This window comes from Delphinus delphis, chromosome 3, assembly GCF_949987515.2.
Source record: "Delphinus delphis chromosome 3, mDelDel1.2, whole genome shotgun sequence".
NCBI classification, from domain to species: Eukaryota; Metazoa; Chordata; class Mammalia; order Artiodactyla; family Delphinidae; genus Delphinus; species Delphinus delphis.
Window position 1 is genome coordinate 75967507 of NC_082685.1, and position 25877 is coordinate 75993383.

A 25877-nucleotide genomic window follows, 5' to 3' on the forward strand; every position below is an offset into this window, starting at 1 on the left:
AGAAATATTTCAGAATGAAATACTCCAAAGAGTTTGGCCTCCTGGCATGCTTTCCTAACAATTAAATCAGGATGCCTCCACCAGCCATTTCAAAGACATTTCCTGTTTGAAGCAGTCTGCCCACTCAGTGTGAGAGGATGTAGCTGATTATCCTCCTGTAAACAAGGAAAGACCTTCAGGTGGTCTGACTTGGAAGGAGAACCTGGCTGTGGGAGAGAGAGGAAGCCACAGCCAGGGAAGGAAGCTTCAGGGCGCAGAGAAAAAGGTGTGGAGGGAGGAAATTTAAAGCATAAAATGAACTGGGAAAGATCCAAACAAGGTGCAGTGGGAAAGTGCTGCTGGTATTGCTCATCCTGGGAATGCTGGGCCCCTTCTGTGGGTGAAGGACTGAAGCTGCTCATCTCATTGAAACAAGGTAATCAGGAAAATGTCAGACTAAGGGTGCACTAGGAAAACATTTTATTGTGAACGTTTTGAATTTTTTGTGTAGTGGCTAAAGCAGGATGTAAAGTACGGGAGATCCTGAGATATCAAAGAAAAAATGCACTGGATGTAGTTAAACAGGCAAGAGAGACTTTATTCAAGACCATTGCAATAGAATAGAGAGATTGAACTCAGGTCTCCTGGAATGAAAGGCAGCAGTGTTAAAAGTGCTGAGACGAACCAGCAGTAATTCCAGGAAGACGTCAGGGAGGAGGCTGATGAATGTGATTAGGCCACCTGTGCTTCCTAATTGGTGCTTATTGAAGTTAAGCTCCTATACTTCTCCAAAGACCAGGAGATAGGGATGCTGTCCCCTTGATGATTATGTTTCAAAGCGGTGGCTCCCAGGTCCTTGAGAAAGACATTCCTGGGTTGTAATAATGGCAAGAAGCTTTTATAAAGATTTACTCAAAGGGGCAGAGAAAGAATTTATGATAGAAAGTTTTCTAAAGTAAATGCTGTAAGTAAAGGGAGGTCAGGGACCTAGAGTCAGAAAGAAGCCTGTCTAAAGTTTAGTGAAGCTGAGGGGAATGTTAAGTCCATCTTTGTCAATATGGGTTAGGTGTCTGATGGTGTGTTTAAATGACCAGTGAGACCAGGTAAAGATATAAATTGTTGCTTCTCTAAAAGTCAACTCACTGACTTAAACAATAAAGGGAATGTATTGGTTCATGTAACTGAAACTTCCAGGTAAAGTTTGGTTTGATCCTGGGCAGAAAAAGTTTTGTAACTCAGCTGGACCCTATGGAGCTTTCCCAGGACAGACTCCCCCGTGTCCTCTGCCTGGCTCTTGTTTGTAGAAAAACTCTAGCCTCCTAGGTCTTCCCCAGGTTCCGAAGAATAAATTTAATCAGAGATGTGAGAAAATGCAAAAGCAAAGGACAAAATCATAATAGTTTAGCCATTAAACAAAGTCAAGGACCTTTAGTTCCCCCTCAAGGGCTATAGACAATATTCTGAGCCATGTCCTCTGAACTGTTTTGCAGATACTGAAACCCCCACCAGGTGGAAGAAGTTAACTGTATGCTGCCCGCAAGCATGTAGACCCCAGACTGGTTGGAACCAGAAGGTTGATGATGTTGACTCCCAATTGCCTCACCACCAACCAATCAGAAGTATGTTCATAAGCTGATCGTGTACCCTGGCAACAATCTCCCTCACCCTGTCTTTAAAAACCTTTCCGTGAAAGTCATCAGGGAGTTCGGGACTTTTAAGCACTAGCTGCCTGGACTCCTTTCTTGGTGCCCTGCAATAAACACTGCATTTTCCTTCACCACAGTCCAGTGTCAGTAGATTGGTTTTACTGCGGGAGGATGAGGGACCCAAGTTTGGTCTGGTAACAGTTCCTTGTTCTCAATATCTCTGCTTTGTTTCCTTGATCCTGACATCAGTGTGAGAGCAGTTCTTCTCTTAGAGTTTCAAGGTGGCTGCCAGCAGTTTCCAGGACTAAAATGTTCTTCTCTACATCCAACAGGAAGAGAGTTTTGGCAGCAACTCAGGAAAAGAAGGAAGGAGCTTTTCTTTCCCAGAAGCCCAGCAAATATCTCCTGAAGCTCTGTTGGGCTCTTGTTGAGTCACACATTTATCCCTGAAGCAGTCACCTGGCCAGAGGGATGGACTTGGCTGATCTCCTTGAGTTAGGGGTAGAGTCTATCAGTTTGCTTGGGTTGCCATAACAAAGTACCACATAGTGTGTGGCTGAAAATATTAGAAATGTATTCCCTCACAGTTTTGTAGGCCAGAAATTCAAAATCAAGGTGTTGGTAGGACAATGCTTTTTTTTTTTTTTTTTTTTTTTGTGTTATGTGGGCCTCTCACTGTCGTGGCCTCTCTCGTTGCGGAGCACAGGCTCCGGACATGCTGGCTCAGCGGCCATGGCTTATGGGCCCAGCCGCTCCGCGGCACGTGGGATCCTCCTGGACCAGGGCACGAACCCGTGTCCCCTGCATCGGCAGGTGGACTCTCAACCACTGCGCCACCAGGGAAGCCCTGGACAATGCTTTCTTGAAGGCTTTAGGGGAGAGTTTGTGGCATGCCTTTCTTTTGGTGCTGCCAGTAATCCTTGGCATTCCTGGGCTTGCAGCTGCCCAACTCCCATCTCTGCCTCTGTTGCTACACGTAATTCTTCTTCATGTGCCTATGTCCAAATTTCCCTCTTTTATTAAAGATACCAGTTATATTAGATTTGGGCTTACCCTAATGATCTCATCTTACTTGATTATATCCACAAAGACTCTATTTCCAAACAAAAGGTCGCATTCACAGGTACTGGAGGTTAGGACTTCAACATATCTCTTTGTGTGTGTGTGTGTGTGTGTGTGTGTGTGTGACTCCACTAGTCTCTACTGTCTACTCCAGTTGGACTCTCCTCACCAAGACTTTATTTAAGCAGCTCTTGTAAGGTCCTCACCCACCTCTACCTCGCCAAATCCATTGGCCAGTCTCAGTCTTTATCTTACTTACCCTCCTGGCAGCTTTTGATACATTTGTTCACTTCCTTGTTTTGGAAACACTTCCTCCACTTCTGGGAGCCACACAGTTGCAGTTAGACCACATGTCTGGGAAGCACAGCACCTCACCGGCTACTTCTCTCACTGCCTCTCTTCCCACATCCAAATGTTGAAGTGCCCCAGGGTGTGGTCCTCAGCCTTCCATTCTCTCCAGCTATATTCACTCCAAAGGTGATCTCAGTCATCCCATGGCTTTATACGGCATCCAAATGCTGATGGCTCCTGAATTTGTGTCTGTGGCACCTTACCTGTACCCTGAACTCTAAACTCATACACCTGGCTGCCTGTTTTACAATCCATTTAGGTCTCTGCTAAGTATCACAAATTATTATGTCCCAAACAGAACTCTTGATTTCTGCTGCTAATCCTTTTCCTTCCTAAATCAGCCTCATCTTATTATATGAGTGCAGCACATGCTCATTTGTATGGAGTCATCCTTGGTTCTTCCCATTCTGTTACACTTCACATTCAATCTACTGACAAAACTTTCCAGGTCTACTATCAAAAGATATCCTGGAACAAAAAGAGGTATCCTGAACCCCATCGCTCTGACCATATCCACTCTTAGCTGACCCTAGGCCAGCCCACTATTATCTCTTCTTAGTAATTTCAATACTTGCCAATGTGGCTTTCCTGTTCCACTCTTTCCTCCTTACAGACTATTTCCCTAGCAGCCAAAATGATTTTTTTTAGGTCGTTAATTGCGTCATATCTTGTCATATCCTGTCAATCTTCCAATGAATAGACTATTGTCCAAAGTCCTTATCATGGCTCATGAGGCTTCACATGATTTAGCACCTGTTCTCATTTTCAATCTCATCTGCTGTTTCTCCTACCACTACCCCAGCTCCCTCCATCACTCTAACCCACCTTCTTTTTCTTTCATAGCACTTAATACTTCCTGAATACCATATTATATATATTTGTTTTTTCACTGCTGTATCCTTAGCACCTAGAACAGTTCCTGGCACATTGAAGGTGCTCACTCAGTAAACATGGCTTGAATAATAGTAATAATATTACCAACAGCTCATATTTAAACATTTTATATAAGCCATGTACTTAGTGCTCCACATGGATTATTTTATTTAGTAACATGATTCCCTTGACCTATGAATACCATGGCTTATTTTTTCAGGACTGTCCACTCTTCCTAAAAGAATGATGTTCTTGTGTTCTTCTTGCAACACACAGAATCACAGTTTCACGCAGATCATCTCTGGTACCCACACGGTCTCAGACTCAAGAATACAGCTGTCCTTCTGACACTCTCTCTGGGCCAAAGTTGAGAATGATTTACTTGGAGTCAGTTTGCCAACAACAGGGACTACAAATTTGCTGATTCACTCAGTTCTTGAGGAAAAATCAATTGTGTCAAATCATCTTGCAGTCTGCTAAGAAACATTGTGAGTACAAGTCAATTCAATATTAATTTAGTACTTTGTATTTGACACTGCTTGACACTGAGCTAAAGTTCACTGTCTGGCCCCATAAAACAGCATGATGGGCTGCACTTCTATTGTTTTATTAGTCCCTACTACTGTTTATACCACCACCAGTACCTCCACTATAATGACTACTACTGCTACTTCTACAGCTACTGGATAAATTTTATAAGGCACTCGGTATACGATAGGCACTCTTCTGATCATTTCTATTTAATACAACAGCTCTTATCATATAGGAACTATTAATACATCTATTTTATAAATGTATAAGTCAAAGCACAAAGCAGTTAAGTAACTTGCTCAAAGTCACATAGCTAGTAGTGGAAGAATGAAGATATAAGTTCTAATTCCAGACCTTTGCTCTACCCTGTACTCGGCATCTCATTAACAATAGCAGATATAGAGAGGATGCATTGAAGGAACACTTACTTTGTATATTTTAATGTGTTAGTGGTGTAAGCGATCTGAATGATTTGACTGCATGAGCTGCAAATACAATCATATTGTTTTATTTTTCAAATTAATTGTGTGAGATCGCTCATTTTTATCAGTGAGATTATCTCATACCACTGAGGCCTTCCTTCCTCACTCTCTCTGACTGTCCAAGAACCTAAGAGGTTTCCTCAGTCTCCCTGGGGTGGCTGATCTTCCAAATAGCAGGTGGACAGTTGGGTTATTGGCTCAGTGCCCTCCTGCTTGCGTTCCTCCTCAGTGCTACATGGTGTTGCTTTTGATGGCTGGTCCCCGATCATATACAGAGTTCTGCTCAGTCTCCTGCTATAATTATGTATCACCAGTTCATCCAGTCAGCAACTGTTTTTAGTGACCACATACTACATGGCAGGCCCTGGGCTGTGCTACCAGCTGGACTACAAAGAAGGTCAAGAGAGACAAACCACCTCTTTATGGAGCTTACACTAGTGAGAAAGTTTGACAGTAAACAAGGAACTCAATACCTCTGTAAAATATCTACTTATCATTATTAATGCTTAAAGAAAAGAAACAGGAAGTAAGGGGTGTGGGTCTATAAAAGGTCATTGCGGAGGACATCTGTAAGGAGGGACCATTTCAACTGAGACCGAGAGTTATGGAAATGTTCTAAAATTAGATTATGGTAATGGCTGCACAACTCTGTGAATATGCTAAAGAAACATTGAATTGTTTGATTTGGCCTGGTGAACGCTATGGTATGTAAATCATGTATCAATAAAACTGTTTAAAAGAACAGATATTGACATCCAGCAGAGATACGACCAGAAGTAGACTGCCCTGTATTTTCATTTTCACTTACCTTTTGAGGAGTCTATTTTATGAATTGGGTAAATTCTCAGTTTTTCCTGTTGCTTTGAGATTTGGCCTTCTTGAGTGGGTTATCTATTGTCTATCAGTCGTACAGCTTTCATATTTCTACTGCTGTTTTCTCTCTGTTGTTCCATATCCCTGTGAGTTTATGCCCTTAAAAAATTCCCTGTGGGGCTTCCCTGGTGGCGCAGTGGTTGAGAGTCCGCCTGCCGAGGCGGGGGACACGGGTTCGTGCCCCGGTCCGGGAGGATCCCACATGCCGCGGAGCGGCTGGGCCCGGGAGCCATGGCCGCTGAGCCTGCGCGTCCGGAGGCTGTGCTCCGCAACGGGAGAGGCCACGGCGGTGAGAGGCCCGCGTACCGCAAAAAAAAAAAGGAAAGAAAAAAATTCCCTGTGCTATGGTTTTGGTGAAGTTCAGGAAAAAGCAAAATTAGTTGTGTGTATTCAATCTGTAATCTTAGCTAAGAACTCCCACTATATTTTCTACATGATGACTTTGTATGAATGCTTTTGTTCTGTGGTGACAGCTACTTAGTTTTATCACTTCTAATAGTTTTAAAATTTTCTTGGGTATTCTGAGTATATGACTATATTAAGTGCATATCATAATCACACCTAAATTTTGCCAATATTTATGTTTTATTTCTCTTGGGTAGTACTTTTAGAAAATGTGAAATAATAATGGTGATAGTGGACGTTTTTGATTTTGTCTCCCTAAAAGTTAAAGAGAATGCTTCAAAGATTTCACCAGAAAGCACGATGGCTTGGTTTGAAATACGTCTTTACAAGAAAAGCAAAACAAACAACAACAACAAACTGAGATCTGAATGATGGGAGAAGCCAGCTGAACAAAGAGGCAAGGGAAGAGCATTTCATTCAGTGGTAAGTCAAGAAAAAGAAGGGAGATCAGAGTGGGGGAGCTTGGTGACCATGGAGAAGAGTGGATGGTGTTGAGTGGCTGGAGATGCAGAGGTAGGCATGCCTGACCATGTAGTGATTTCTAGAACACAGGGGCAGGGTAAACATAGAGGGTACAATTCCTTGCCATTTCTGATGAACAGCTTGGCTTTTGTGACGTATTTGACCTCTGCTTCTAGCTGTCAGGTCTGCCACCTCCATTGCCCACTTCTCCCTGATCTGATGGACTGGATTAGCTCACTCTGTAGGGCAGTGTTGGGGGGTTGAGAAAGGGAATGCTGCTGTATCTCTGAAGCCGAACTGTGGTTCTCATTTTATTATTGGCTTGGGCAGTCTTCCCTGTAGTCTGCTGCTGCAGGGTGACTTTGTCCTTCACTGAGTGGCTTCTCTCCCTACCCACCATCCCCCCTGCCAGTCCACTGGTGAGCTCATAGCCAGGACCCTCAGCTCTCCTCTGTGTCCTCCTTGGAGTGTGCAGGAATACGCCTCTCTGTGTTTAATTATGTCACACTGCAATTTCTACTTTGCTGTTACCTTTCTGTTTTGTCGTGAGCCTTTCTTAAGGCACTTGATGTTTTTCTAAATTTTTCTTTAGGAAGTAAGGTAGAAGTCCTCTACTTGGGCCAGAATTTTCTGATTACTTTTGACATTACCATTCTGGATTTGTCAGCCTGTGATGTGGGGGTGGATATGGGAAGCTAGGCAAACCATTTGACCTTCACCTGCTCTTTCTCTCTTCTCGCCTCAGTCGTAGAAGGACATTTTACTCACCTGTGAAGGTATTTCCCATTTTTTCTACCATCTGCCTCTCTGCGCTATGGCTTCCAGCGAAGCTTTGTGCTCAGACCTCCTTGCTTTTGATGCATGAAGCGAAACTTTGGGGATGCACTTTCCTTTCTCCGCAAATGCTGGCTACTCGATCAACAATAATCTAAGTGGAAACACAAAGCTGAGTGATGATTTTTAAGTTCTAGGCTGAGTTCAGCTCTTTCTGTGGAGGATTCATGCCCTTGAGTCAATGAGTTAGCTGTAGGGAGTAGGGCAAAATGATTTACATGGAAAGAAACATTTATCATAATGAAGACATTACTGTGTAATGTCTTAACAGTATTGTTCCTGTGATACTGTGTGGAGAAGGTTTTGAAGCTGAGTCAGTATAATTGGTTGAATGCTGAGCCCAATTAGCACAATGAGTTATTGGCACAGCAGAAGGCAATGGGCTTTTGGTGCTTATCTAACTTACATTACAATCTAGTAGAACCATAGATGTTCAAGTGTCGGCCCTTCCCCAGTTAGCTCTTATAATACAAGAGGAAACTGAGACCAGCCCTGCCCTCATGTCATATTCCAAGAATAGATATCAAGTACTTTTATTCCACCACGGTAATTCCATTTTAGTTGTGCATTTTTTCAATAATCTAACTTAAGCCGTCTGTGCATTTCCCCAACTGATTTTCGTAAGTAAAGGGTGTCCATGTGACCTAACTTAACCTAATCACACTCAACTGTTGTTTTTTTATTTCATGCCTGGGAAAGAGTCTCTCTCTCCCTCCTTTTGGATGTGCCAGAGAAGCCTGCAACCCCACTGCTTCTGACAGTCATCTTGTGACTAAGGTAAGACAGCCTTGGGATGAAGCAGATCATATATGTGGCAGAAAAGGGAGAGAGAAGGGTCTGGGTTAACCAAACAGCTCTGAAGTCTCTTTTACTTCTGAACTTATTGTCATGTGAGACAATAAATTTCCCAATTGTTTCAGCCAACTTGAGACAGGATTTCTGTTTTTTTTGTTTTGTTTTTCAGCCCACGTCCTTTATCTGGCATAAATGGGTTGGGGAGAGTAGTAGATTGGGGCCAGGAAATTGACATCCCTACTAGAGATGCTGAGACAATGAATTAAAAAGCCAAAAGTAATAGAGGATAATTTGGGGAGGAGAGTGAAGTGGGAGTGGGTGCAAAAAGCCCCTTGTATCTCAAGTACTTTAACAACAGCGGACCTGTAATGTATGCTTCACCGTTGTGATGAGGAAAGGGTAGGCATGCGTAGTGTTTGGGTTAGGGGAAGAGAGGAATGAAAGTAACTAATATTTATTGAGAATTTAGGTTCTTGGAACTGATTTTCACTTGGCACACATTACCACATTTTTGCCTCTCATCAGAGAGATAGATGCTTAGAGACAGAAACCCGAGGTGCTAAATAACGTACCCATAATTACACAGCTAGTATGATCTGATCCCAGTTCAAGCTCATCTACCACAGTGCTTTGTAAATCTTTCACCATCTACAGCATGATTTAATAAGAAGGCAAAAAAGTTACATTTTTAAGAGGAGCCCATCAAATGCTAGGGTAAGAGGAGGTATACCTCCCACCTCTATTCAGAATAGCTCATTTCTTAAGAGTTTAGAGCATTTGCACTAATTGTTTCAGTGTTTTAAGAGCAGAACACCCTGAGCTTTTGAATACTTACCACAAGACTGACAAACAAATCAGTCATCTGAAAGATATCAGCATGAAGGTCCATAAATCCTAATGCTTGGGAAGTCGGGGAAGTCCTCTTACTTCTTTTATGCTGCCCAATACTACAAAGCTAGGGAGGAGAGACAGAGCCCTGGTGCTTGATGGATTTCTTTTTGCTGGAATTGTTGAAAAGATAAATGAAGCAGAATTTAGGGGATATTAATTGTATAATATAATCTCTCCTCCTTTCCAATGTCATCTTTTCCTTCTATTCTTTCCTTTTAAAGATGATTGAGAAAAGATTGATTCCGTAAGATTCTGGGAAAGGCGGGTCAGCATGGTTTGGTTTGCATTTTCTATTGTATGTTTTTTTCTCCCCAGAATCATTTTTTTCTCCTAGGAAGCTTCTTTTTATCAAGATGACATCCAATGAACTTAATTTTTATTCTCTCCTAGTTTAGCCAAGAGTCCAGAGCCACATTCTTGGGGAGAATCATACATTATCATTTGGAGGAATTCTGACATCTTTTCCTTAAGGAAAATGTTGAGTTCCCTAAAACATGTGATTACACAGAAGTTATCTTTTAAATTTATATCTTAAATAATCAGTTTCTTCCCTCTAGTAGCTTCTCTTAAGTATCTAGATAGTTCTGGAGTAAGACTTCATGTGAATCTCCTTTTTTTTTTTTTTTTTTTTTTTTTTTTGCTGTACACGGGCTTCTCACTGCTGTGGCCTCTCCCTCTGCGGAGCACAGGCCCCGGACACGCAGGCTCAGCGGCCATGGCTCACGGGCCCAGCCGCTCCACAGCATGTGGGATCTTCCCGGACCGGGGCACGAACCCGTGTCCCCTGCATTGGCAGGCAGACTCTCAACCACTGCGCCACCAGGGAAGCCCAAATCTCCTTTTCTTAATCATCAGTCCTGCCTTGATTATTCAGGAAAAAATCTTTTAGGGTAGTGTGATTATTAGGAGCATTTGAAAAATGAAATCTTTTTTTTTCTAATTAAATGTTGTTTCTGTTTTTTTTGCTTTTGTGTTTCAGAAGGTAATAAAGTGAGTCGTATGAAGTTTCCATTTGTGTGGGTCAAAAATGGTCAAGTACTGGCACTTTCATATGGTTCAGCCTAATCCTAATATCGACATTCCAAGTGTTCACAAATTTTGCATGAATTTCTCTCATAAATAGTTCCTCTTCTTTCTCTCATAAATTTTCTGACTGGGAAAAAAACTTAAAAATGAATTTCTTTTTTTGAGTTTCTGGGGACAATCATTCACATTGAATATTTCCTTGCAAATGAATCAGCTGTTGTGTTTTTTACCCTTCTATTTTGAAACACATCCTGACATATTTTTTTCTTCCCAAGAATTCATGGTGCAATTGCATGATGAACTCTCATAGCAAAAGTAAAATATCTATCTTTCGTGTTATTTATTGGGAACATTAGTAGAATAAACTTTGAATGCATTGCAAAATAGCCCTAATTAAAACAGAGTAAATATCTTCTTGCCTGCTTGTGGCAATATTTCTTAGTTTATTTAAAAGTATGTTCGTAAATTCACTAAAAGTAAATCATGTGGCCTACTAAGAAGGAAAGAGTATATGATTTAAAATAAAATAATGAGAAATTATTTTTTAATCTTAATCTTAATAATTTTAATCTTGATGTAAGTATGCTTACTTTATACTACAATTACCGAGAGTAGGTCCTTAAAAATATTCAGTTCTCTGGAAAAAAAATATCATTTAATTGCACACTAGTTTTTAATTGAGGGCCAGCAAATGTAAAGTAGTTGAAATCTATGCATTTTACTTTTAATTTTGGTCCTTTTTAAGTACACAGGGTTTAAAATGTTACATTTCCAATGACAAAAACTGTTCACAATCACTCTGATATTGTTTTGGTGGGAATGGGTAGAGTGTTTCCTAGGTGATAAAAAGTGAGGCAATAACAAGGCACACCTGCCCCTGAAGGTTACAGAACCTTTGTAAAATCCCCCTAGGGCTGCACCCTCCCCCACATATTGATCTGTTAGAAGTCTGTGTTTCCACCCTCACCTCCCTCAGGTCTTAAGGGACCCAAAAGTTGTGATGCGTCTGTGTGGGGATTCTTTCATCTTCCTCGCTGCTGAGCCTTTTCTTTTTCTTATTCACTTCATGTGGAGGTGCAGGGCTTTGCTAAACTGGACATGCTCACTGACTAGGGCAGCATAAGCTAACGGGGGCATAGAGTATGTGGATGACTTTTTTTTTTTTTTGGTCTTTTCTTTCTCTGTTGGCAGTTTTTTAATCTGAGGGTTTCCTGCATTCTTCTACTTAGGAAACCAGCGACTGGTCCTTCTACCCCCAACTCTCACAGAATTTCCTGGGAGTTCTGGGGATAGACACAGTGCAGGGCCCATTTCTCAGGGACCAATCAGCATCTTGGTTCTGAAGAAGAATATTCTAACTTTCTCTTCTCCCAGCCCTAGGGGCATATTGGTGGGTTTGTAATGTGGTATGGGAAGGCTGTAGCCTGACATTTTCTCTTCCTGATTTGTTTTCCGAATCTATTTATTTTTCTTCCTCAAGGTTTGAATTTCCCAAGGCCTTGGCTTTTGAAACTTAGAAGCCAAGAATAATCTAGCTGATTGAAAAAGGGGGGTGGGGATAAGGAAAGGCCAAGAGATAACAGAAAATGGGGATGGAGACCAGCATTGGTTATTTAGAAAACATCTCTCCACGTATCATTACTTATTTTCCTTCATTAACCATATCTAGTCAGCCATATGTCCTGTGGATATGAACACTGTGGTATATTTTGAATTCATTTTGTCCTTTCCAGGGAAGGTTCAGGGAAACTTTTATTGGCTTCACACTTCCTGCAGAATAAACTCCAAACTTATCAGAATAGCACTCATATTTATCTGAAATTGAATCCCAGTTACCCTTGTTTCGGCTTTTCCCACATGCTACCCACCTGATAGTCTACCAACTCATTTCTTGAAAATGTCATTCACATTGCTACCTTTATGTCTTTGCTCCCGCTAATCTCTTTATCTAGAGTCTTTTTGCTGCCTTTTGAAAACGTATTCATATTTATTATGCAAAGCCCAGGTTAAATGCTGCCTTATCCAAGAAGCCTTCTTGGGTTTCTTCAGACAAAAACTACTGGGTTTGGGGGAACCATTTTACCCACTGGCTTTCTTTTTTCTTACGTGTGCAAGCATTTAAAAAAAATGTTGTCTTGTTTAATATTATTTAAGTGTTCAACATCTCAGTAGATTTTAGACACCTAGAAGGAAATAGCTGTGTCTTATTCTGAAACGTAACAAGGATTTCTGACTTTTTTCTGTTGGCTAGCCCTTTTCGCTGCTCTAACAAAAGCCAAATAGCAGCTGCTTTTTCTGTTTTGTAACTCAGCCACCCTCAATACTGTTTCCATCTCATGGTCTCAGATTAGGGTGACCAGAAGATCCTGCAACAGGAACAAATGTGAGTGTCCTGGGAAACCAGCCATATATATGGTCATCGTATCTGAACTGACTGCTCTTTGTAAAGGAATGAAAAGTAGGGAGGGGTGAAAGGATGAAGATGACAGCCTTCTCAAAGCTGTACTCATCACTTTCATTCCATCCAGAAAGACAGAACGTAGTCACAAGGGCACGCTTAACTGCGATGGAAGCTGAGAACTTGTAACCAGGTATGATATTCCCAGTTAAATTCAGGGGCTGTTAGTAGAAGAAGGAGGGGAGGCTGGGTATTGAGGGGCAGCAAGTAGTCTCTGCTACACAGACTGAATTTGAACACTCCCTTTTAAGTCAGATAATTGATAACTGAAATTTCTACAAACTTGTAGGGAGGAGTGCTTTCCTTTGGGAGACTGGGGAAGTGTAGTACTGTTTTCAACTCTTCCATTTAATAACTAGACCGCCTCTTTTTCAAGACAAGGTACCTACTAAAAATTTCTGAGAAAGATGTATTGAGAAAGCAGACCAAGAAATATAATATGTGAGTCTTTTGTATTTTCAGAATAGGTTTTGTTATAAAATTAACTGAAAGACTATACTGAAAATGCTATCCCAGTAAATACAGTTGAGAGGAAATTGGTGAGGAAAACTTAAAATTAAACCAGAAGTTTTACATCAAGGTATTAGGACTTGCTCTTTGAGCTCTATGCTGGCGGTTTTGAGGTTTCACACTGGCATTACATCCAGTAGAACTATGTCTTTAGCTCCCTTCACTAATTGGCCACATCATCCAGTGGGTGAAGCCAGTTTGGAGGAATTTAGCGGTAGGCACCCGTGGTGTGCTCATGGGAAGGGGTAGGCCAGCACATCTCCAAGGGGTTAGATTTTAGAGTAGGTGAAAGCCTCCCTTGTAGATACAGCTTTTTAATCAGTGGTGACCTCAATATGTCATCTCACATGTTTTAAAGCAATCTGAAATACAACAGCTACTCCTTAAATTTGAATGTATGCTTTCTCCTCTCTCTGCAACCCCCAATTTTGCTATCAGTCACGGTTGCTAATATCCCTGCTGTCTTCAGCCTAGCTGCCAACTCTGTCAGTTACTGAAATATTGTTTATGCAGGAGCAATTTATTTTTTGAGAGATGAAAAGCAGATTGCAAAAGCAAACTATTGCCAACTTGTTGGAATGGATTCCAGTTTGGAACACTTCAATATAATTTTTGAATTATTATTTATTATTTTATGTTGATTGGTCAAGTGCTTCTCCAATAATTCATAAAAAAATTATTCTAAGCTTGAAATAATTGTCTGTGTGTGTGTGTTGTAAGATAACTGATTATGTATTCTTGAAATTATTGGATGTATGACAGATGAATTATGATAGTGCTTTAGTGTGATATGTTTTTTTCATGTAACACATATGTGCTGTATATAATTTATGTGTAGAGGCATATTTTAATGTATTTTATATCTTAACTTCAGTAGTTTGTAATTTTTTTCTAAAGAACTTTTTATATTTTTTGCTATTTTAAAAAAATTATGAGAATGCAAGTAAAGCAAAGTGATTTTTATTTTATACAGTGGTCTCTCTCATGTCTTAGAAAAGATAAACGATAACAAACATTTCTGTTTAGAACATGTTGAACTTTGTGGGAAGAAAATGATTCTTAAAACTGGACTTTGTGCCTTTCATTTATTTTTCTTCCTGTTTTTTTTTTTTTGGCGTTACGTGGGCCTCTAACTGTTGTGGCCTCTCTCGTTGCGGAGCACAGGCTCCGGACGCGCAAGCGCAGCGGCCATGGCCCACGGGCCCAGCCACTCCGCGACACGCGGGATCCTCCCGGACCGGGGCACGAACCCACGTCCCCTGCATCGGCAGGCGGACTCCCAACCACTGCGCCACCAGGGAAGCCCTTTCTTCCTTTTTTATTACATAAATATGCTGTTTTCTTTCTAGTCTCTCTCCCTTTCATTTCCCCCACCCCTATTTTTTTTGTCTTTATATTTTCTGATTTTTTTACCCCCATCTTCTCACTTTTTTATCTACATGTAGAACTTGTGTAAGTTCTAAGTTACTTTGCTCTTTTGGCATTGATTATCTCAGAAAATTTTCACAATATAACCACTATTGTATACTTAGGACATCTGAATTGTTTATGAATTTTATCTCAGGTAGCATAACTGAAAAGGTGTTGGTGACGTTCTAGCTCTTTCTCTTTCTGTATTGCTCTCTTCTCTCTACTTTATATTTTATAAACAGAATAATATCAAACATCATTATAACTTCCTTAAGGGAGAAGAAAAATAGCCGGGACCTTTTATTTCATAACAGCAGTTATTATTTCTGCTTCCAGGCATACTGATTGTTGTTTAGTTTGACCTCTATTAACTTGTTGAATAATTCTATTAAATGGGTTTTTAAAATTTTTTATTTCTTGACTGAAAGTGCAACTAACCTCCATGCTATTTGAGAACAAACCTCCATTTTTCATTGAGATTATACCAAATGGTAAAATGGAGGAGCTCCCTTTTTCCCTCTGGACAGAATGAAAAGAAATCCTTTTTTTTTTTTTTTTTAAAGTAGAATTGTTTAAAAAATACTAAAAAAAGTTAAACAACTGCCTGAATAAAAGGCATAACACAGACATTTCAGAAACCAGTTTTCCATCTTAGTTTTTCCCCCAGGTTTTCTGAGGGTTGTATGGCAGTCATCACAGTGGTTATGAAGAACTAGGCTATGGTAGGGTCTATGTGGTTGTAATACTCACTGTTTTTTTTTTAATATAATTACAGTATTTTATTTCATTTTATATTGAGAAATTTATATACTAAATGAAACAAGTGTCTTGTAATGTTCACTGTTTGGCTTTTTATTATTTTATTTGACATGTAAAACATCTTCCTGTAATAGCAAGCAATACCTATAGCAATTGTAGGCAGATCACCTTAGTACGTAGCCTGTGGTATAATTTAGTGTATAGGCTTGTTCAGGAATCAAGCAAATGGTTAAACAGTTATTACAGAAATTAAATTTATTTTTATTTTTCTGACTATGTATAATTTAAATTACTTTATTTGAATTGGGGGGCAATTATAAAATCAGCATATCTACTACTGCTAGAAGCCAACTAAACCAACTTACCATTTCATATTTTCGCATCAAATAGTGCACAGTGCTCTCTAATTATGCCTTGTGTCTGCCCTGAAATAGTTTGGAATGGATAATAATGATACTGTGGTTAAAAAAAAAAAAAAAAAGAGTGGTAAACAGGCTTTTTTTTAAAGTTGAGACCTTATTTATTTAGTTAGACTTGACAATTGATTCTGTATTATATATTCCAGTTACTGGCTAGCAAGTATTTTTTAGGTGTGTAGATGTCCCAGAAAGTGTGAGTTCCATGCTGCAGTAAATATACTTGGTCAAATATCTGAGTGAACCCTCACAAGCAAGGGAGAGAATAAATAGAGGAAAATGCTGCAAATAAAAGGAGATAAGTTTTTTTAAGGGTTAATTATGTTAGCAGTGAACATTTGTTAAGGTCCTCAGAATTTGTTACCTATATAACTGTACTATCTAAACTAGTTTCTCTGCCCACGGTCTTCATCGGTACATTCTTCACATAGTTTCTGCCTTCATATGTAAATTGATTATTACATGCTCCAATTTAGAATCCCTCGTTGATCCATTTTCACCTATAGGATAGTCTATGTTCATGGATGTGTTCAAGGCCCTCCATGTCTAGTCTTGGTCAATAGCATCATTGATTTCACCCGCTCTTGTCCAGTCTACTGAGGAGCTGACAATTGCTGGGATACTCTAGGATTTCCCTAGCTTCTGAGCCTTTAATAAGTCCTCCTCCACCTCTAACTCTGCCACTGACTTTTACCTTGCTCTTGTGCTTCTGGGCCCAGCTCAGTATCAGCTTTTCTGAGAAGAACTCCCTAATCCTAAACCCCAAATCTTTGGGCTAGGAGCTCCTATGTCCTTCCAAATACTCAGTGTATAATGTTACCGTATCATGCATTTACTTGCCTGACTCACCACTAATCTGACTGTGTAAATATATATCGTGGTCATTTATCAGCTAAAATGTCTTTGAGATTATAATGAAACTGGTTTCTTCTACCAGATACATTGGGATCTCTCTATTCTCCGTAGTTTCTGAGACTATCTGGCAGTTAGGGGCTAACTATGCCTTTACTATTCCTCTCTGATTCTGAGGCAGGTTACCAACCTTTTCTGGATTCCCTCTTTCAGTCAATGCAAAAGGGAAGTATAGAGATTATTTTCATATGGATATGTTATTTTATGCTATATAGAAGGCAAAGAAAGCTACAGTCTGGTTGGAGAAAACATTTAGTCTCTTTGTAATAAAGGAATGAATAAATGAATGAATAAATGAATGAATAAATGCATTAGAGATTCATAAAATATTACAATGACTCAAATATCCATATCTTATCAGAAACCTGTTCATTTTTTTTTTTTTTTTTTGCCGTATGCGGGCCTCTCACTGTTGTGGCCTCTCCTGTGCGGAGCACAGGCTCCAGACGCGCAGGCTCAGCGGCCATGGCTCACAGGTCCAGCCGCTCCGCGGCATGTGGGATCCTCCCGGACCGGGGCATGAACTCACGTCCCCTGCATCAGCAGGCGGACTCTCAACCACTGCGCCACCAGGGAAGCCCAAACCTGTTCATTTTTGACTTTAATATATGAAGGGTATATTGTTCTAGTATTATCTTTAACGTTAATTCATTCCTTTATCTGTTTAATTTTACTTATCTATCACAAAATTATTACCTGCTTACTATGTGCCAAGAACTGTGCTAGGTACTGGCAACGACTAAAATATCATCCCTGCTCTCAGAGAGCTCATAGTTGTAGAAGAGAAGAGCTTCTTCATCTCCCTTCAGAGGACTATAATATAATTCAAATAGATCTGATAATAATGGTTTTGAGAAATGTCTTATAGTTTTTTCCTACAGAAGACCTATTTTTGAAATATTTCTTGAATAAGTGAAAGGGAAACTTCAAATTCGCAATTTGAAAAGAAAATTAAGAATAGCCAGCTACCAATAAACAGTACAGTGGATTCACTTTCATTGCCTGATGGTGAAGCTGTGTTCTACAGATCAATGAAAATAACACCCTGAAGTAGAGGGACTTCAGAAAAGAGAGAAATTTACACTCCTTTCTTACTTGATTATTTGTTAATAGCTTAATATTTCACATAGTACCAGAGGATATTGCTGTGGTGACATTCAATAATAGAAATAAGGCAATAATAGAAATAATTAATAATCTATTCATAGAAATCATGATAAAATATTAGGAAAGCACAATCTGACTATGATAGTAATAGAAAATAAAATGGCACAGTATGAAAACAGTGACAAATGATATATGCTTTGTTTTTCCAATTTTGATTTTTCAATGGGTGAATCTGTTTAAAATGGTTAATTGCATTTAGTTTTTAAAAATGTATTTATAAAATTTTCTTGGCTAAAATGTTTAGGTTTTTGTTCACCAAATTCCAGAAAAGGGATGCTTTGTGACTAATTCTGCTTACTATGCAAAGTTTCCAAGCAATGAATTAGTTAGGATTTAGGAAGTAACCTTAAAAAATCTGGCCCTCACCCCCATCAACTGAGTGATCTTTGCATCTTTCCACTTGATCTATAAAGAGAAAAAACGTGTATGAATTTATTCTGACCACTGCATGTATGATCCTAATCAATGTTTGGGAATCTTAGATCCAGCTTAATTCTCTTGCCATTTGGCAAGATTTTCAGGTCTAACTCTTCTGATTCTTTATTTCTTGTAAGGCATTAACCCCTTTTATTAACTGCTGGGAGGATCTGGGGAAGAGGATGGTGGGAATAAGAGAGGGCTCGGGGTGGGAAGAGGTTTGAACTGGGGTTATGGACATGATTTGGGGCTTCAGGGGTTTTCTCAGTCCCAGCTTAACAAGCACTCAAGAAGGACATTGTGCTGCTTTGGCAGAAAGTGCAGATTGATGTCTTCCTGTGAATGCTGTGCTTTGTAACAAGCCCTGGTGGTCAGTTAAAGGTATCTGGGTTTCTGAAGAGACTGTTTGATTTGAAGCCAGTCCAGGCCTGGGAGTGGATGGCAGTTGCCGCCTTTTCTGTATAGGCTGGGAAGAAACTTGGTTCCCAGGATTCTAGAGCCTGAGTTGGTGTAAGGGGGTTGCCTGTAAAAGATTTCCTGAATGAATTCAAATGGTGTCTGTCAAAGGAATTGGGCCCTGTGGATCCGTTAACAGAAAACTACACGGTTGCGTAGTGATTTGGGTAGATGGATATATAAAGGAAAGTGCAAAGAATCTCAAGCACTTCTAAGAACAAGATTATTATACAGTCCTTTTGTTTCTGCAGTTGTGTCAGCTGACATCAGTTTTCTTATCTCTATGCTAAGAAGCCTCCAGAGCGGCTATGTGAAACAATCTGTACTACAAGTAGTTTCTCTTCTTTAAAAGAAAAAATTCCACTGAAAAATATGTGGAAGGATATATACCAAACTATTATCACTAATTTCCTTGTGAGTGGGTGGTAGTGGGAATAGGAAGTATAGTGATGGTGATGGTGACAGGGAGATCTTAAAACTTTTTTATTTATACATTTTACATTGTTTGAATACCAAAACAAATTAAGTAAAAATAAAGTAAATATAATAGCAGATTTTTCTTCCAAGAACATTAATTGTTGAGGTTGTAGAATCCCAATAATAAACACAACACTTTTAACCAAAAAAAATACACGGACGTAAACTCACTGTTTAAAAAAACTAATGCTAACAGTCATCACAGTGAATGGAACAGAGCCATCTCCAGGGTGCTTACCTTCCACTGAGTTCTCAGTGCTTTTTAATCTTTTTGGTGTTTACTGTATTTCTGAGCTGAGGGAAAAGGACAGGTATACTTATTTCCATTTCAGGAGGGAAAAAACTTCAAGATGGAAAGTTGCCTACTGAGAATAGTGGAATAAATTATGGAGCATTCATATACTGCTTTAAAAGAGATGGATATATTTCGACTTAGGAAGAAGTCTACAATATGTTGTTAAGTGGAAAAAAATAAAATAAAACCAAAACAATTAAAAATATACAAAACAGACACCAGCACACATGGAAACACTGTTGTGATTAAAGGGATAATATCTGTGAGATTGGATTATAAATTATTTTTACTTCATGTTTCAATTCTTTATTGTAAAATTTAAACATAAAAGTATAATGCACACATGTATACATATATACACCATTATGTATATACACTTTATATATATATATATAATTAAAAATACATAAGATCACATAAAGACTATTTATCTATCCAGGCTGTAGTCTATCCCTCTCCAGATGCATCTGGTCTCATCCTGCCTCTTATTTTCCAGGTAACCACTCTCTGTCTTTTGCCTGACTCATTCCCTTACTTTAAGAGTTGATTTACTTTCTATGTATTTTATCTAAGTGATACATTGCTTGGTCTGGAAAAACTGAGTCCCCACACAAATCTATTACCTTTAGATGAAGACTCCCTGGAGAAGAAATCAACAGTCTCTGATTCATTGGCTTCAGGCAACTTTATAGTTTCCAAGAGTCCTCTCTCAGAAAAGTCAGTATACAAGCTTCTGATCGAGTCCTGGGAAAATGGGGCTTACACACATAAAAGGGTATCTAGCAGGACTAATTCTGAATAGGCAATATGTAGTCAGAAGGAGTAGACTGCTTTCTGTTTTGTTCTTTTAAGGTCACCATGGTCTACTTTGCAAGTCTCAGGTTATCCAAAGATGGAACAGTTCTGTCAGATGAAATGAGTGAACTTGCCTGCTTTGGGGTACAGGGCATTTGGAGGAGAACAGGAGCTTCCCCAATAATCAAGACAAACAGGGCAAAGAGATCATCTGTGCCAGACTTATCTGGGCGTTGTGTCATCAGACAAATAGAACTATATGATTAGAACCCTTGAATGTCTGTCTCTGGAGTGATACTCTTCCAGCCTGGACTGCTTACCATTTATCCCTGTGCACAGTTGGTACCCTGGGATCTCTCTTCCCTGTCTTGAGTATTCCTTTTGCTTTTTTGTCTCTCTACTGGGTTAGATCCCCTGTTTCCTGATACAAATGTCTTTTTGTTTGTTTGCCTGTTTCCTCTTTCTTGTTTTGTTAGCACACATCCTCTAGTAGATTTTTGAGAAAGGATGGGAGGAATATACATTTTTAAGACATTTTAAGTTTGAATGTCTTTATGTCTTTATCTTACCTCCATAATGATTGATAATTTAGCTGGGTATAGAATTCTATTTTGTAAATCAATATCCTTCCGAATTTTGATTTTACTTCTTCACTGTCTCCTTGCTTTCACGGTTGTTATTGAGAAGTCCAAAGTTATCTGATTCCTCACACTGTCTATGTGATGTGGGCTTCCCTGTTCTACCTCACTCTGCAGAAACATGTGGAATTTTCTCTTTGTCACCAATGTTCTGAAAAACGAAGTGACACTTTGATACAAGTGTTTTTTGATCTACTGTGCTGGGCACTCAGTGGGTCATTTCAATCTGGCAATTCAGGTTGAATGATTTTATTGGTAATTTCTTCCTCTTTCCATGTTCTCTGTTCTCTCTTTTTGGAAAACCTATTATTTGGCTGCATCTGATGAACTCTTCTTCCTGATTCTCTTATCTTTTCATAGCTATTTTCTATCTTTGGGTCTTCTGCTCTACTTTCTGGAGAAGTTTCCTCTTCTTGACCTATTAATGCCTCTACTGGGTTTTTCATTTCTGCCATCATGTCTTTTAATTTTCATGAGCTCTTTTTTATTCCCTATAAGATCTTTTTTAAAAAGTGTCCAGTTTGTATTATAGTATCTTCTTTCATCTCTTTGAGAATACTAATGAAAATGGTTATTTAAGATTTTCTTCTGTCATAGTGTCTGTTTCTTCAGAGTTGTCTTTATGTAAGTTTACTTGTACTCTACCTTCTACTCTGCCTTCTAGGTTAGAGGTTTTTCTGATCAACCTGGACTATCTCTAATGATGAAAATGCCCCCTCCCCATGTGTGGGTCTTGTTGATATTATGCCTTATGTTGGGTGGCTTGGGTGGGTTCTTTGTGGGGGCAACTTTGAATGAGAATATCTTTAAGTCTTTCTTCTTGGGCTGGACTGATTCTCTAAGGAAGAACCTTGTATTCTTCCACTGAGAACATAAAAATCTGGTCGCTGGAATTCTAGAAGTGAAGTTGAAGTTTTTGCTTTCAGAATTGGCAATGAATATAGACATCCAGTTTACAGGCAGATGCTTTCAACTGTGCATGGCATCTTCCAGCCAGAGAGCCTCAGACATTAAATCTAAAAATTTCTGCTGAGATGAGAGAAGGGAAGTTGCCCAGCAACATATATTAGAGGATCTAATTACCGATCTACTGCTTCTGAGCTTTCCCACAGTTTTTAAAATTATAGACCCCTTTCCCCAATTCTTCCCCAGTTCTAGAGGTTTCACATGTTTCCACGTCCTGAGCTTTCAAGAATTCTGTGGCATAAATAAGGTTATTACACAATTTTCTCTATTAGCAGAGAATTTAGCTTTCTTCCAACTACTGAATCAGTTACTACACACCCGTCTCCTTTGCAGCATCCAGTGTTTTATTGTCCTCTCCTCTTCACCCTCTTCTTATGTATGGATTTATGTCTTTAAGAAATCCTTTTTACTCTAGTTCAGTGGGGTTATGAGAGAAAACAAATTTGAATGAAGAAATTTGGCTGCTTAAACTAGGATGACTTTTTAAAGTCTTTCTGTAGTCTGTGTGTGTGTTTAAGAGTTATATGTTACTTTAATGATCCTAAAAATACTAATGCTGTGTTCATTTTGACCCCCAAAATAAGTGTTATGATAATAAGTAAAAAAGAACCAAATATTTTTGTGTCTTTCCAATATCTATACAAGAAGTTGAGAAAATAAGAAATTTCTCCAAATTCCTTATGGACTACTTAAGTTACTCTGTCAGAAGATTGACATAGTTATGAGTGTCCTGCACAGCAAAAGTTGTGGGGACTCATACTGACCAGACACATGTACTTATAATATGTGTGTGTATATATATATATTATATATATATATATAATGCATATACGTCTATTTAAGAGAATAGGTGATATTGTGAAAATTTATTCTGGGTAAAGAATGGATATGTAGAACAAGGTGATAGGGAGCTAAACTGAGCCCAGGAATGGAGAGCCCGTGTTCGGCCTCTCGCATCCTGGAGGCCTCCAGAGTGCACACTCCATATCTGTGGGTTACAGTCATTCTCTCCAGCACATCATGTGGGCAGCTGCCTTCCGCTATGTCTAGAACTTTCTCTAATTCCTCATCAAATACCATATCCTGTTGCTTCAGGATCTTTTCTGCTTAATCGTTTGGAAACAAATATTGCTAAATTCTCCAGGGTTGTCATTGATTTAATATATGGCTATTGTGGTTTACAGATTTGTAAATTACCAGGGATTTCCTGGAAATGATACATTCACCCTAAGATTATCTCCACTGGTATTCATTTCAGGAGGCAATATTGGATGGGCTTAAAATGAGCTAAATTGTAGTGCTCTGAAGGTTAATTATAGCAGGCGTAGAATTAGCCTTCTGTCCTAATGGGTTAAAAAATGTACATCAACATCACTGACTCCCTAGTAAAGGCATGAAGCCTTAAGGGTATTTCTTTGTAATCATGGGTCAGTATTTGAGATTTGTATCAGCTTGTCGGTATTGTTACTGAAAACAGTGAGGTTGATAACAGTGAAATTGATGTACGCCTGGAGGGTTCTGCTCTTGAGGTTGTGTGAATATTCCACAATTTATTTGTCTGATTATGGCCATTTGGGTAGTTTCAAGCTTAAAGTTACTATGAAAGTGTTACTATAATATTCTAGTACATGTGTTTGTTGAATAAATGTATTCATTTCTGTTGGATATATACTTAGGAGTAGAATTGCTTGGTAATGAAGATATCCATGCTTTCAGCTTTAGTGGGTATTGCCAAAGAGTTTTCTGAAGTGCTTGTACCAATTTACAATTCCATGCAGAGGATTTTTAGATGGTTAGGAAATATTGCAGACTAACATGGTAAATGAGGAAATTCCTTTCTTGATGACTCTCTCTATACATAAATTAATTACTTTAAGTGGTACTTGAATATAAATTTTACCTGGTGGAAGACACCAACTTGGTTGGTTCTTAAATAATTCCTACACTCATTTACTTAACTTAATTATTAATGACTTCTGTGTCCAAATTATTTTTCCATTCTATTCTTTTTAGAAAATATTACTAAAGAAGGCAAAGCATCATGTTATAACTATCCCTTACTGTAGCTTTCTGAGATCACAATTGATTCAATTCTAATCAGTAAACTATTTTGCAGTCTTCTGGTTATTGCAGGTTTATGATGTTTAAAGAACCACCTCCCCCCCCCCACCATTAGCTATTGTGTAAATTCTTGTGAGAAACAGGAAAACAAATCTTCCATAGAGCCATGAAATTTTTCAAAGAGAAGCATGATTAAGATGAAATTTGAAGTCTACCTAATTCAATTCAGGAGCCTGAGGAAATTTGGATAAGTATGAGAAAGTTTAGAAAATTAAACTTGTAATACATGCCAATTAAATTTAAAGAAAAAGAGGGCTCATCTGAAATTAAAATAAATAAATAAATAAATAAAAGACATGCCCAAATTGAGAGCCAGTCTGGCTGTTGGGGAACGGGAGAAGGGCACATGGGGTAAGGCAGCTCAGAGCAACAAGCTTTAAATGCTCATTAGAAAAACTCTTCCTTTTTTCCCCATCCATGTGTATTCCTTTGAAATGCCCCAGCATTGTCTAGCTATCAAATGCAAATTATTTTAATTGATTAAATTTAACTAGTAACAACCCTATGTGCAGGGTGGGCAGGTAAACTAACAGGGAGACTGGGCTCCCTTGTACACACTTTTCCCTTTGCTGTCCCACTGTGATTTGTAAGTTAAAGGCTTGGCGTAGTAAGCTATTAATTCATGGGCCTTGGTTTGTTTGTTTAACGTTTTCTTTACTCGTTTTTTAAAAAATTAATTAATTTATTTTTGGCTGCATTGGGTCTTTGTTGCTGCACGCAGGCTTTCTCTAGTTGCGGCGAGCAGGGCCTACTCTTCCGTGCAGTGCGCGGGCTTCTCACTGCGGTGGCTTCTCTTGTTGTGGAGCACGGGCTCTAGGAGCACAGTCTTCAGTAGTTGTGGTATGCCGGCTCAGTAGCTGTGGCTCATGAGCTCTAGAGCATAGGTTTGGTAGTTGTGGTGCATGGGCTTAGGTGCTCTGCAGCATGTGGGATCTTCCCGCACCAGGGATCAAACCCGTGTCCCCTGCATCGGCAGGTGGATTCTTAACCACCTGCGCCACCAGGGAAGTCTCTTTTACTCTTTATTATGGAAATTTTCAAATATTCACAAAAGTAGAGAGCAAGATGTAATGAGTCTGATATACCCATCACCCAGCCTCAGCAATCATTGGAATCGGCCAGTCTTGTTTTATCTGTACAGGAACTCACTTCACCCCACCTCCACCCAGCTTATGATGAAGCAAAGCCTAGACTCCATAACTATTTCATTTTGAAATATTTCAACATATCTTTAAAAGAGAGGGTCTTTTCTTTAAAAATATAATTGCAGTATCGTTATCACACCTAGAACAAAATACTTGATGTGTGTTTAATCTTTTTCTGTTGCATTGATCAGGGAAAATTTGAACTCAAGCCTTGGATTAGATAATCATGTCCTTTGCCTTAAAGTTCTCATTACTGTATATAGTTCATTGCAGATGATCATGATACATTTTCTGTTCAAAGCTACTCAAGTTGATGATAGAGTTTTAATAACTAGTTTCTTTACTTTATCTTCTTATATTTCTCTTACCTATATCAACATTTCTTCATCAAATGGCATTGTCTGATGGTGCAGATATCTGATACGTCCTTTTCTATTACTGCCAAGGTGTCTTTTTTTTTTTTTTTTTTTTTTTTTTTTTTTGCGTTACGCAGGCCTCTCACTGTTGTGGCTTCTCCCTTTGCGGAGCGCAGACTCTGGACGTGCAGGCTCAGCGGCCATGGCTCACGGGCCCAGCCGCTTCGCGGCATGTGGGATCTTCTCGGACCGGGTCACGAACCCGTGTCCCCTGCATCGGCAGGCGGACTCTCAACCACTGCGCCACCAGGGAAGCCCTGCCTAGGTGTCTTAATTGGAGTTTGGTGTCCTTTAGCTACAAATAATAAG